The following is a 12,332-nucleotide window of genomic DNA, read 5'->3' as shown; positions in this document are numbered from 1 at the left end:
TCAATATTAAAAATAAAATAAAAATAGGGTATCACCATCAACATCGAGAAGACGAAGGTCTTATCCAACTGTAACGACTATCTTAAGACATATGGAAGTCGTTGAATCTGTCGTAGTTAAAACGACTCCGAAGCTTTGGTGATTTTTGACCAAATAAAATCATAACAAAACTCTACCAACGGATTGGTTTTTAATTTGCTGAACGGATCTGTACGGGTCCATCTGAAATATTTGGAGCGTTGACAAAATAGGTTCATCATTGGAGAAAGAAGTCCTCAGTATGGAGCTCTATCATTGAGAATGTCCTCCTTTTACTAGGTTCAAACGAACCACTTAATTATAATCCTCGACTGAATAGTACGAGTGAGTTCCTTAGTAGTGCAGGGATTACTTCTGCAGACCAATATGTATATATCAGACCGAAGTCTCGTGTTGAATAACTTCTTTTTATCCCATAGAACACAGCGGATGTTTACTGGACGAGATTTCAAAAGTTAATTATCTTGGTCCTCCGATCCTAGCATTCATTGCATTAGAAGTTGTTCCTAACAAAATGATAAGGGAAATCGACTGTTATTATTGGTTATGAAGAGATGGAACCTTAATCAATCACAAGGCGAAGGTTTGAACGGCTTGGTATTAGCTATGGCATAGAACATGGAGATCCAAATGTCATTTTGAAGAACCCATTCACTGACATACTTCAAAAATGGCTGAGGTACAAACTGGGGACGTCCTATATTTTTACATACAAGTCCCGGGAAGATCCTAAGGAGATAAATGGTTATTTTTTTTGCCAAGAAGAAAAGAAAACCTCCTTTCATTTATTCTACCATTGTTTAAAAATTACCCCAATCCTTAGGATGTTGGAGGAAGAAGTCTAGAGAAACTTTCATTTGAGATTGAGTCCCTCGGATTGGATCAGTCTAACATCCTCACGATATAAGGAGGATAGGTGGAAGATTGAGTGGCTCATCTCCAAAATACAACTTATAATTATAATAAATGCAATGAAGCACAAGAACCAAGAACTCCCTTTGTGGCTCCATAATTACGTCTCTAAACCAATAATAATCCTCAATTTCTTCTCCATCGATCAGAGATACTAATACACAATGTTTTAGAATGTTTATTAATATTTTTTTGTCAGAAGTAGCTCAAGATTCTCTCTTATATATATGATTTATTTATCAGATCTCTGGATTTGTCGATTTTTCTTTTTTGGTTTTATCCCTGTGTTGTTAATCTAATATTAATTAAGCATCATCTAGTTGTTGCTTCTTTTTTTTATGCCTTTTTAAAATTAGAACATGAAAATAATGCATTCATTGTTTTATAAATGTATTGGTTAAAATGAATAAATATGTTAAATGCTGACGCCACGTGAAAGCGCTATATTCAGTTTCTGAATATAAGTTCTTCGGTGAAATTTGTTGAAGTTTGAATAAATTAAATTAGATGCATATATATGTAATATACTATTTTACAAGACTATGATTTATATGACTAGACTTTCGTCTGTATTTTTGTCAGGGGAAGATCCTTCTTTATTATATAAACTTTTTCTACATCAGCATATAAGTAAAGTTCATATGTACCAAGGTTAATAGAAATACAAGGTTAGACCACAACGCATGTATGACTGACGTTGGACTTCCACCACACTTTTCATATTTGACGTCATAGTAGATGAGGGATTGTGTGTTTAATCCAACTCAGTTTTTCTTCCCCAACAGTCGGTACTATATATCAAATTGAAAATTCTAGCAATAGCGACGTCATACACTATGAGTGGTTACATGTTTTGTCAAAATCTCCCTATTTTGCCGAGTAGTCGGTACAATACATCAAATTGAAAATTCTAGCAAGCCCGATTACATGATGGTCTAACCTTGTATTTCCATTAATCTTGATATGTACGATATTTTGAGAATGATGTTAAGTTTTTTGGTATTTTTCCCAGCAAAGAATGATGGTAGACAGATAAAAGTATTAAAAAATTAATGTAAATTTGTGTGCAATTGTTTTATGACTTTTTCCTTAACTGCAAGGTTCATATTATAATCATAAGGTCATATACATATGTCGTTCAGTATAAATATAAGTGGATGCCAAAGTTACTTGGCAATTTATAATATTCATGTGAGATTGGATTGTCTAAGTTACCGTTGGTAATTTGAAAGGGTCAAGGTATCGTATTTCATATAGTTTAGACTCTTGTTGATTCGAATATTAACAAAATTTGTCTAAGAATAACTTTTTCTGAGACAAACACAATTTTTTACTCCACCAACTACTTCCCATTAAGCAATATTAAGTTAAATAATTAGGATTATAGCAACTTTTGCTAATTTATGGACGTAGGTGCAACTGGTATATATATTTAGACCAAACGAATTCTCACTTTCTGAATAAAGATACTTCAAAAAAGGTTGGGCAAGAAGTTCAGGATGACAAAATATTGACAGGCTAAACTGTCGAGGAAAAGCTAAGTAGGATCAAAGCACATTACATTAGGTATAACAATCACACTGTTGATGAAATTGATTACAAAATATTACATAAATCTATATTTGTAAAAACATATGCAGTAAATAAATATACATTAAAATCAATAATATATTCACGCATTTCATTATGCAGATTTATAAAAAATAACATTTTCTATGCACTTTGGAAAAAAAAGCTAAATCTGGATCAAAGAAACATTTTCGTGCGTATCTCTTTCTTTAAGCTATGGCGTACAAATATGTTGACCTTTCTTATGAGATCAATTCAACAATGAGTATTTTCCTTGAAATATTGTCGTAGCTTTAAATATATTCAGATAATGTATCTCTATTTTCAACATTAAATACCTACAAACGCTTAGAATCTTCAAAATAGCCAAAAATATATGGGTTTTTTCAGAAAGCCACGAGGCTAGCAGAGAAAAAATAAAACCGTATTGTGAATCAAAGGATCAAATTCTATTGTATTGAGCATATACTGTTTTTGTAACCTTTTTGTTGTTGCACAGTGTTATCAAGTTATACATGACAATTTCTTTTTTTCTATTTATTTATAGGGCATTCAATGAAAAAGATGTATATTCTAGTAATAACTATATATGTTACAGGCAATGTGGAAAATCAGCCATTTTGCACTGTGAAAAATACCCGTAAGAGCGGGTAATGTGCAAAATACCCAGGCAATCTATAAAATTTCCAATAGAGTGGTGAATGGTCATTTTAACTTCATTTAACATACAATGGCAGGTGAAATTATTGTGGGTAATTTGATTATTAAAAATTCATTGTTAAGCAATTTTATCATTAAGGATTTTATTATAATACAATTTATTTGTTATCAATTATTTGATACTCTATTTTATTTCTATTGAAATTTATCCACACAATCAAACTATGATAAATGATAAGATATTGGCACGAAAGACTCAATTCTATTTTGAAAATATACCTCGGCAAACAGGTTGTGCAGATGGACAGCTGGTTCTTAAGGGGAAAATACATATCACTACCATTAACCTAAGTATCAAGGACTCCTTCTAATATCCTATGATTTACCATGGCCTAGGAGTTGTGCAAATGAAACGATTGTCGAAAAGGTGAATTATTACCCACAGCCACTGCTTCCCAGAGTATCAAGGACACCTATAACATACCCCAGCCTATGGGTCGTGCAAGTCAACAGCTGGTCAAAAAGTAGGCAATTAGCCACCGCTTCATTGAGCATCAAGAACCTTCGTTAATCACACAACTCAAGGGATTGAACTTTTTTTATTGGTACTTGGTGGCTCTGTAAAGGTATGTGTAATGTTGGTGGTGGTTTATTACCGTCATGCGGCTCATCTGCAACAGGAGGATTCATGTGTTTTTTAATACGAAAATGTAAGCAAAAACGGTGAGCAATTTCAATGAACGTGAAAAAATGTATGTATATCAGGATGAATACAGCAACAAGTAAAGATCTAATAAAAATTTACATAAGAATTGTTAATTCTATTTAATAATATTCTAACTACAAGGTCTTATCTTATCATTTGTATATTACATATAAATTTTATTAGTTTCTTCAAAATAGACATACCCAAAAAAATTTATTTAAATATACTTTTCAACATCAAATGAAACTTGTACAAATTGGAAGAATTAGAAGGGGTCATTAATGTGCAATGAAGCGGTGGTAATGACTTATGACCTACCTTTTCGACCAGTTTTTTACTTGCACAGATATTTTTCATAAATAATAATATTAGCAAATTTATGATATGTTATTATTAATCATGAGTTTGAATAAAATACCGGCAATTTTCCTCAATGACGAAATTATCAATGGCAACCTTTCACGGACCATTTTTCCCTGTGCAGTTTTCTGTTCACGGTATTTTCATACTATTTAAAAATAATTAATAGATTTATAAGTTCTGAAAAAATCACTTCATATTTATGTAAATGTTGATGTTTTGAAAAAAAAAAAAAAATCTTGCGATTGTTATTTTTTTTGTTTTGATTAATATGCAAAAAGTATATATTTTTTTTAAAGATATCACCTTATTTTTTTATCTTTATTGTTCAGATTATAAATTTCATACTACAGTGTACGTAACCGAAGTAGGAACAAATGTTATTATAGCAATATTTGGTCATATATCTCTAGAACAATAAGAGATAAAAACTTGAAATTTTATTCTATTTTTTGATCATATATGTAATTTAGTTTTAATTAATTCAATATGATTCCTATGTGCTGCCATACCAGCCTCCAAACGAGTTCTAAAGACAGGTATCAAGTCTTCTTGATGTAATCCTAATCCATTTTGTCCCAAGCTGACTGATGGAAGCCTTCATGTCATTGACATCCCTGTGGGAGGTTCAACTGGCTTCCCTCTCCACAATGGCTCCTTTGTTTTAATCCAATGGATTCTAATCTTGTGATGATGGTGGCTAAATAGATACAGGCTAAAAATCACATTATAATTATTTTGAATTAACATACTTAACAGACTCGAATAAAACAGATTTATATCTCCTTTTTGAGGATATACTTTTAAAATCCGCATTAAAAAAAGAGAACTGTTTAAAAAATGTTACTATGTAGACAGAACCTTTGGAATGAATAAAAAAAACTTTGGAAAATACAAAACATTACTCAGAATGTGATATAGAATCTGTGGTCTCACAAGCGTTTCTTATCAAATATGTCGATGAAATATTGGTCTCTATTAAAAGTAATAAAATAATTTGAATTTTTCTATATTTTCATTGAAGTTTATTTTTATGATGACACACCACAATTATAAATATTTTAGTGTGATTATAATATGTACATACATTGTACATATCATTTCAATTATGACACAATTAGGTTATAATAACTGAATGCATAATCATGCTAACTGGAGTAGAGATAGTATTTACTGAAGTTAATTATGGTTATGGAGTTGAATAATTATGTGTCTATTGAGTATTTATTCATTTATCATATTGCATAATTTTATATTCCGTAGCCCAAAAACATATTTATAAAGATGTATGTTTTGAAATTGTATTATCTGTTTACTAACAAGAGGTTTAATGAAACTACTATACCATAAATTAATTGAATGAACAGTGTATATGTATAATTGACTATAAAGAGTACTATAAACCTGTAATCGAAGGATTAAGTGTGCCCAATACAAATGGGGTAGAAGAACTGAGAAATTACTACAATGACATAATATAGGTCATTTATCAACCATTTGTCATATTTTTGGGGGAAAAAAAATATTTATTTAGTTTTAATAGTCAAATATACTTTAAAAAGGAGACCTGGGATAGGCTTTAAATTGGAATTAATTAATTTCATAATAACTGTGATTTATGAATTTAACAGACTTTATTTTTTTTAATATAGGTATATATTTGACTGCTTAAATCAAATAAATATTTTTTTTTCCCATAAAAATATGACAAATGGCTGACAAATCCCCTTTTGAGCTTATATTATAGCATTGAAGTAATTTCTTAGTTCTTCAATTGCATTTGTAGTAGGCGTGTTTGAGCCTTCTCTCACGGGTTTCTAGTATTATAAAGTTACAGTATCAGGACCATAAAACACTTTTCACAATTTGAGCCAAAGAAAAAATGTGAAATCCTAAAACTTTATAAAGTTTTTTACTATAAAATCTTATTTTTCAAACGCCATCTAGTGTAAACCGATTACACTCAAACAACCTGGAATACACATAACAAAAACCATGTATTCAAAAAATAATGGATTTATTTTTTCTCCACATTTTATGAACGTATGTTACTCGGAATTAAAAAATAGTCCATTAGATGTCTCTAATTATATCCACAATATGTACTTCCCTGATAGTTTTTATTTTTATAACAAGCCATCATAAACTAACGGATAAGTAGTTTTTTGTTTTTTTAGAGCAATCATTGACTATTTTCTACTCTCTATTTTTGATTAATGTAAATGGTTTCGCTTATGATTTTGTGAATGAAAATTATTCATTCTGTTGTGAGAATGGTAAATGTAACTCAATTATCTCATTTGTCAGAAAAATAATTGAATTAAAGAGATATTACACTAGTTTTATTTCTTATCTATATATTTATTCATCAATGATGGTCCAAGTCTGAAAATATATTTATTGAGTCCTCAAATTTCATTTGAGTATTAGACGATATAATTTAGTGGCATTAAAAAATTTAACGATTACTAAATCCAAAGCTATTTGAATATATTCACATAATTTGAGTTAAAAAAATAATGACCTTTATATATGAAGATTTACCTGAATCTACTCAGTTGCTTTAGTCGAGTACATATTTCTGATAAAAATAGTGTTGTTTTTATAATAGTTCCACTCCTGTGATTTCCTTAAAAGCAAAATTTAATCCTTTGACTCTTGATACAAAGCAAATAAAAATACATGTAAACATATTCAAAGCCTGTAAATATTTAGGGGTGGTAGAAGTATCCGTACAATATTTTCAAGTAAGTTTAAATAATACTACAGATGGCATATTAAGATAAAATTTATTTGAATAAAATTTAAATTGAATACTTAGCTGTTACATCCTTCAATATTATCCCCTTCAGCACTGATCCCCACCTGTAAACATAAATACAAATTTAACGTAACATACGAGGCTGGTGAAAAAAGTATCATACCTAACATAGATACATGATATTTTTCTTATTTTTTTTTTTCAACATAGTCTCCCTGTACCTCAACATACATACATACATTACCGCAGGTACCTCTTCTCTCTCCTTGGCAAGCCACCTGTCATTCTGGACGTTGTAGCTTCTATTGACAGTCCAGTTCTTCTCGTCGGAGAAGAAGAGGATTCTTCCTCCATGGCTCTTCAGGTCATTGAGGAGACGCTTACCATTGGTGAGCCTGGTGGCCTTCATGGATGCCGTGAGGATGTGTTGTTTGGCCACTCAGTATGACCTGTACACCATGCCTTGGACACCAGCTGCTTGCTCACTCCACGGTTCTTGGCCAACCTGGACAAGGAAGTCCCCAGCGAAGCCTTGATGGACTTCTGGAGGCCTTCAAGGAAGCTGGGAGTGTGGATTCGGTCACTTTTCATGTTGTGGGCCTTGTGGCAGACCTTCCCCTCAACCTCCCAGGCATTAAAGACCCGGTACACCGTGGTCTTGGCGTAGTTAAGAAGCTTGTAGATAACAGAGGGCTTGTGTTCCGCGCGAGCCAATTCGAGGATGGCGTCTCTCCTTGCTTGTTCCATTCAAAACAATTGTGGGGGAAGTTATAGTGTATTGACTAAGTCATTTTGGAGGGAAATGAAGTAAACCGTATTCAGAGTAAATCAATATAATTAGGAGAAACGAGGGAGAGTCTCGTGTTGGAACAATTTCTTTTTCTCAAACATCAAAAATCTACCGTCATAATATTTGCATCACAATTTTATATTGAAATGCATATTATACTAGGGAAAAGATCAATATTAAGTATTACCTTTTCTTCTTCGAACTGTTTTTGAGGTGTAAAAGTAATTTCTTTTTTAAAGAATAATTCTTTTGGTAAAAACGTAATTAGTCTTTCATTGTTTTGTCTCTATCAGATATTGTTTGAATTATTTTATGTCAACTTTTCTTAGCTATACAGTCTGTATTTCTCATACAATATCTCTGACATTCAACTCCTTATCCCTTTAGTATTCTTACATTTTGAAGAAGAAAAAAATCCGGGGTCTCTTTTTCAATTTTACATAAAAAACATAGTTTCTCCTCCGGTGTGTTTCTATTTATGTTTACAAGGATTCCCTTTGGATATTGTATATACTTTGGAATATTTGCCTATAACTACATCACACTTCAAAACTAAATTTGAGATATATTAACACTCAGTATAAATAGGACAGTTGCAACAAGTGCTGCATTTTCCCCAGTATTTTGGATCTTTCTTTATTATTATATATATTGCACTTCATATCAAGCATGTTTGTTTTTTTGGGATAGAACAAGGTTCTCAAGAGTTTTTGAGAATTATTTTTACCAATTGAAATATTAGCCAAAGTAAAAATTTAGGAGTGTTTTTCACTAGATGTCTTTAGTGAGCTAAATCTTAGGATTAATATATTGTATAAAAAAAAGCACACGGTGAATCCCCTTCAACGTTCGCCAAGCTCAGATTAACGGCAAAGAAGGTTATGCTGTGTGTTTAGTGAGATTGGAAAGGAATCATCTGCTATGAGCTGCACCCATCGGAAAAATATTCAATTCGGACTTATATTGTCAACAACTGACTAGATTGAAGCAGGCAATCGACCAAAAGCTGCCAGAATTGGCCAATAGAAAGGTTGTTGTATTCCATCAAGACAACGTCAGACTATACTCATCTTTAAAGATACACCAGAAGTTCCTTAAGCTTGGATGGGATGCTCTATCGCACCCGCCGTATAGTCCATATCTGGCAACTTTTTAAGCATATGCAAAATTTTCTACAACATGTTACAAAACTAACCTCAAGAGAAACTTGAGAAAATGAGCTGGTCAAGTTTTTTACCAATACGGACAAAGACTTCTTCAATTGGCAAATAACGAGATTGCCTTCAAAATGAACATAAGTTATCCCACAGAACGATGCATATTTGATTGAAATCGGATAATCCTTACTAGGTTAATTTTATTGTCCAAATAAAGTGGGAAAAAACGTGCAGAACTTTTTACTTCGCCTATAATAATACTGATCAGTGATACATTATATAAATCTGTGTGAATATATTAAAAGTAAACATCCAAAAAGTTATATTTATTTTAAGTTATAACTCAAATTCTATATTTTTTATCTGTTACAACCATCTCTAACTACGGAGAAAGTTCCAGCATTTGATGAGTCACATTGAAATGCAATTTCTGGAGAAGCTATTGACCTTATATCGATTAGAATAATAGCAGACATAATATTTTTAAGGGATGTTTGGTTAATGTTTGGCGAGTCTAAATTCAACGAGCTCGAAGTAATGCAGCTAAAAGCAAAAATTGATACATTTGTCCCCTGTCTATATGTAATAAGTACAACATGGTAATAGAAATAGAAATAATTACTAATATTATTCATTTTCTTCTCAATATAAATAATATTATCTGCTGACTGTACACTTCAATGTCTGTGTATTTTCATTACTCCGAAGATAGTTGACTGTGTAATCAAGTGACGGACTAATGGATGTACTAAGAAGGAAACAAAAAGAATAGAAAATACTAATACAGCAGGATTATACATTTATATGGGCTCAAATTTGTTTTTTAGTCTGATGAAAGGTAAATATAGTAATCTCCTTAAATATTTTTCTAGTCAACAAAAACAAAAATTAGAGTAATTTACTTAATACTTATCTATTATTTTATTATAAAAGTCACAAAAATCTAAATAAATTACGGAAAATAGCATGAACAGTTTAATAACAAATTCAAATTCAACTAACAGCTGACGAACAGTATCCTACTTTAAAGTTGTTAATAATTAAAATAATGTTCAAAGTATGCATTTCCAGTAATGTAAGAAATTATGGAACCTAGATCTTGGCTTGATTCGATGCTCAAAAAAAAAAAAAAAATATATTTCTTCATACGCTCAGGTGGTGAAGTATGCCTCAATAATGGTCGACGACCGTACCACAAGACTAGTAAATTCCTCTTTCAAAAGTGCACTATATCGTTGTCAAAAATCCAACCATGTATTTTGTACTTTGGACAAAATCTAAAATACATTAATTCAGTTGAAAATTTGTGTTTAAATCATCACATATTTCGCACTTTGAGGACATTTAAAGTTATTTGTGCTATGAAAATACCGCATCCGAAGTTTGTTTGGTAGAATTAGGCACTAAAAAGGGATTAAAATGATGGATATTTAGAAAAAAAAAATGATACCGCATTTTTTTGCCCATAAAAATCCAAGCGAAAATGTAGTCAAATAGTTTATTCGTCATATTGGAAAAAGGAAGAAATGTCACAACTCATATTTTTTTCACATTTCTGTCTTTAGTAAAATATTTACTGTCTCAGAAGACAACTTTAATTGAGGCTGTACTAAAAACATCTCGGTCCCAAAATTTTGAAGTCCTGTAGGGTCTCAAATATTAAGAGTGTGACAGGAAAAAGCCGTCCTATAGAAATATCTTTGCTACATGACGATATCATAGATATCAAATAGCTACATCATCATTAATCAATCTTCACCAACTTTTATAATCTTTAACTAGCCTTTAATTACGAATCATGGGATACTATTATCTTGCTTGAAAGATAATTAAAGGTTTTACTAAACTAATTCAAACCCTAAACTGAAGTATTATTAAGTACTGTATCGTTCCTTACTTAGAACCGAGAACTGTGGTCCTGTCTGACCCTATCCAGGAATAGATCTCTCAGGGTTTTTTTATAATTATTACATTAAATAATTGAATAAATTGTAAAACTATGTAAGAATATAATATGTTTTATTTTAATACATTATTTGAGGTAGTGCACAGCATTTGCCGGAGTAAATAGGCGTTGACTAAAAGATAGTATATATAATGATATATAAGATAACTCCCCATTAATTCCTCAGGGTGAATCTCCGTTTTTCATAAGTACACTCAGACGTAACTACTCAATAATTTAATAAATAGTTATATCAATTCATTTGACGTGTTCCCTCCTCAAGAAAGAAACAATATAACACAGGTATAGAAGATTAAACTTTTTTTTTACCACGAATTTCATAGCATTTTTCTCAACGCATTCTCTGTGTTGACTTCATATCTGTTTTTGTTTTTTTAAATTTGTATAGCACGTAGAGTTTTCGAAATACCGTTGTTTAAGATTTTTATAAATTTTTTGAGATGGATATATGACATAAATCAAACTTAATGCAAATTATTTTTTAAGGCCCATATTAAGGAAGAAACAACCCTGGACTGTACATAATAATAAAAGATTTCTTACTCCCAAATTTTGATCCTCCAAAGGAAATATATTTTTTTTATCAGATAACACAATAAACTGGAAAACTACTTCAAAGAAGAACAAGTTAGTTTGCTCCTTATTACTTAACATCAATGTAGATAAAACAAAGCAACTTCTCTAAAAGTATAAATAATAGGTAATGTATTTCAACGCAATAAAGGCAGGGTTTAACGTGATTGACCAACCGGTCCGTTGCTATTCAATAATTGGTTTTATTGTATGCTCAGTTAATACCATTGGGATAAAAAATGAAGAAGATAGTTTTGGAAAAGAATTGCTATAATACGATTAGGAAGAAAAAAATTTAAAGATAATAGAATGTACATTGTTTTGCAAAAATAAGACAAAAAGAAAATAAGGTCAATAATCTTTTTCCATGACTAAAAAAATATGTTTACAGTGAACATCAGATTGAAAAATCTAATTACATGAATTGTTTTAAATAATATAATGTCCTAAATTTTAAATAAGTTTGAAATGACCACAGTGTCCACAACCAGAAAAAAATATACATTTTTTTGATAGGTATTCAAAAGTTAATATTTGGTTTCATTGATTATATAACTAATTGAAGAACCAATATGAACAAGTCCATTCTCGAAGAAGTTAGAATGTTGTCTGTTTTGAGCCCTCAAGGCGCTTTAGGTTTGAAAATAAAATAAACTAAGTATCTTGACTCTTTTTTTGTACAGATACCAACTCTTTGGACGCACATCTTCATACTCTGACTCCAATTTTACAATCAACAGATGGCAGCTGATTTAATAAGACGCCATGACAGTTAAACTGCTCCTCTCCAATACATTATTCAAATTGTCAGAGTTACTAAGTTAAGTTTCTGGTTATTT

The sequence above is a fragment of the Lepeophtheirus salmonis genome, chromosome 2, assembly GCF_016086655.4.
Source record: "Lepeophtheirus salmonis chromosome 2, UVic_Lsal_1.4, whole genome shotgun sequence".
NCBI classification, from domain to species: domain Eukaryota; kingdom Metazoa; phylum Arthropoda; class Copepoda; order Siphonostomatoida; family Caligidae; genus Lepeophtheirus; species Lepeophtheirus salmonis.
Note: the sequence above shows the minus strand (reverse complement) of the source record.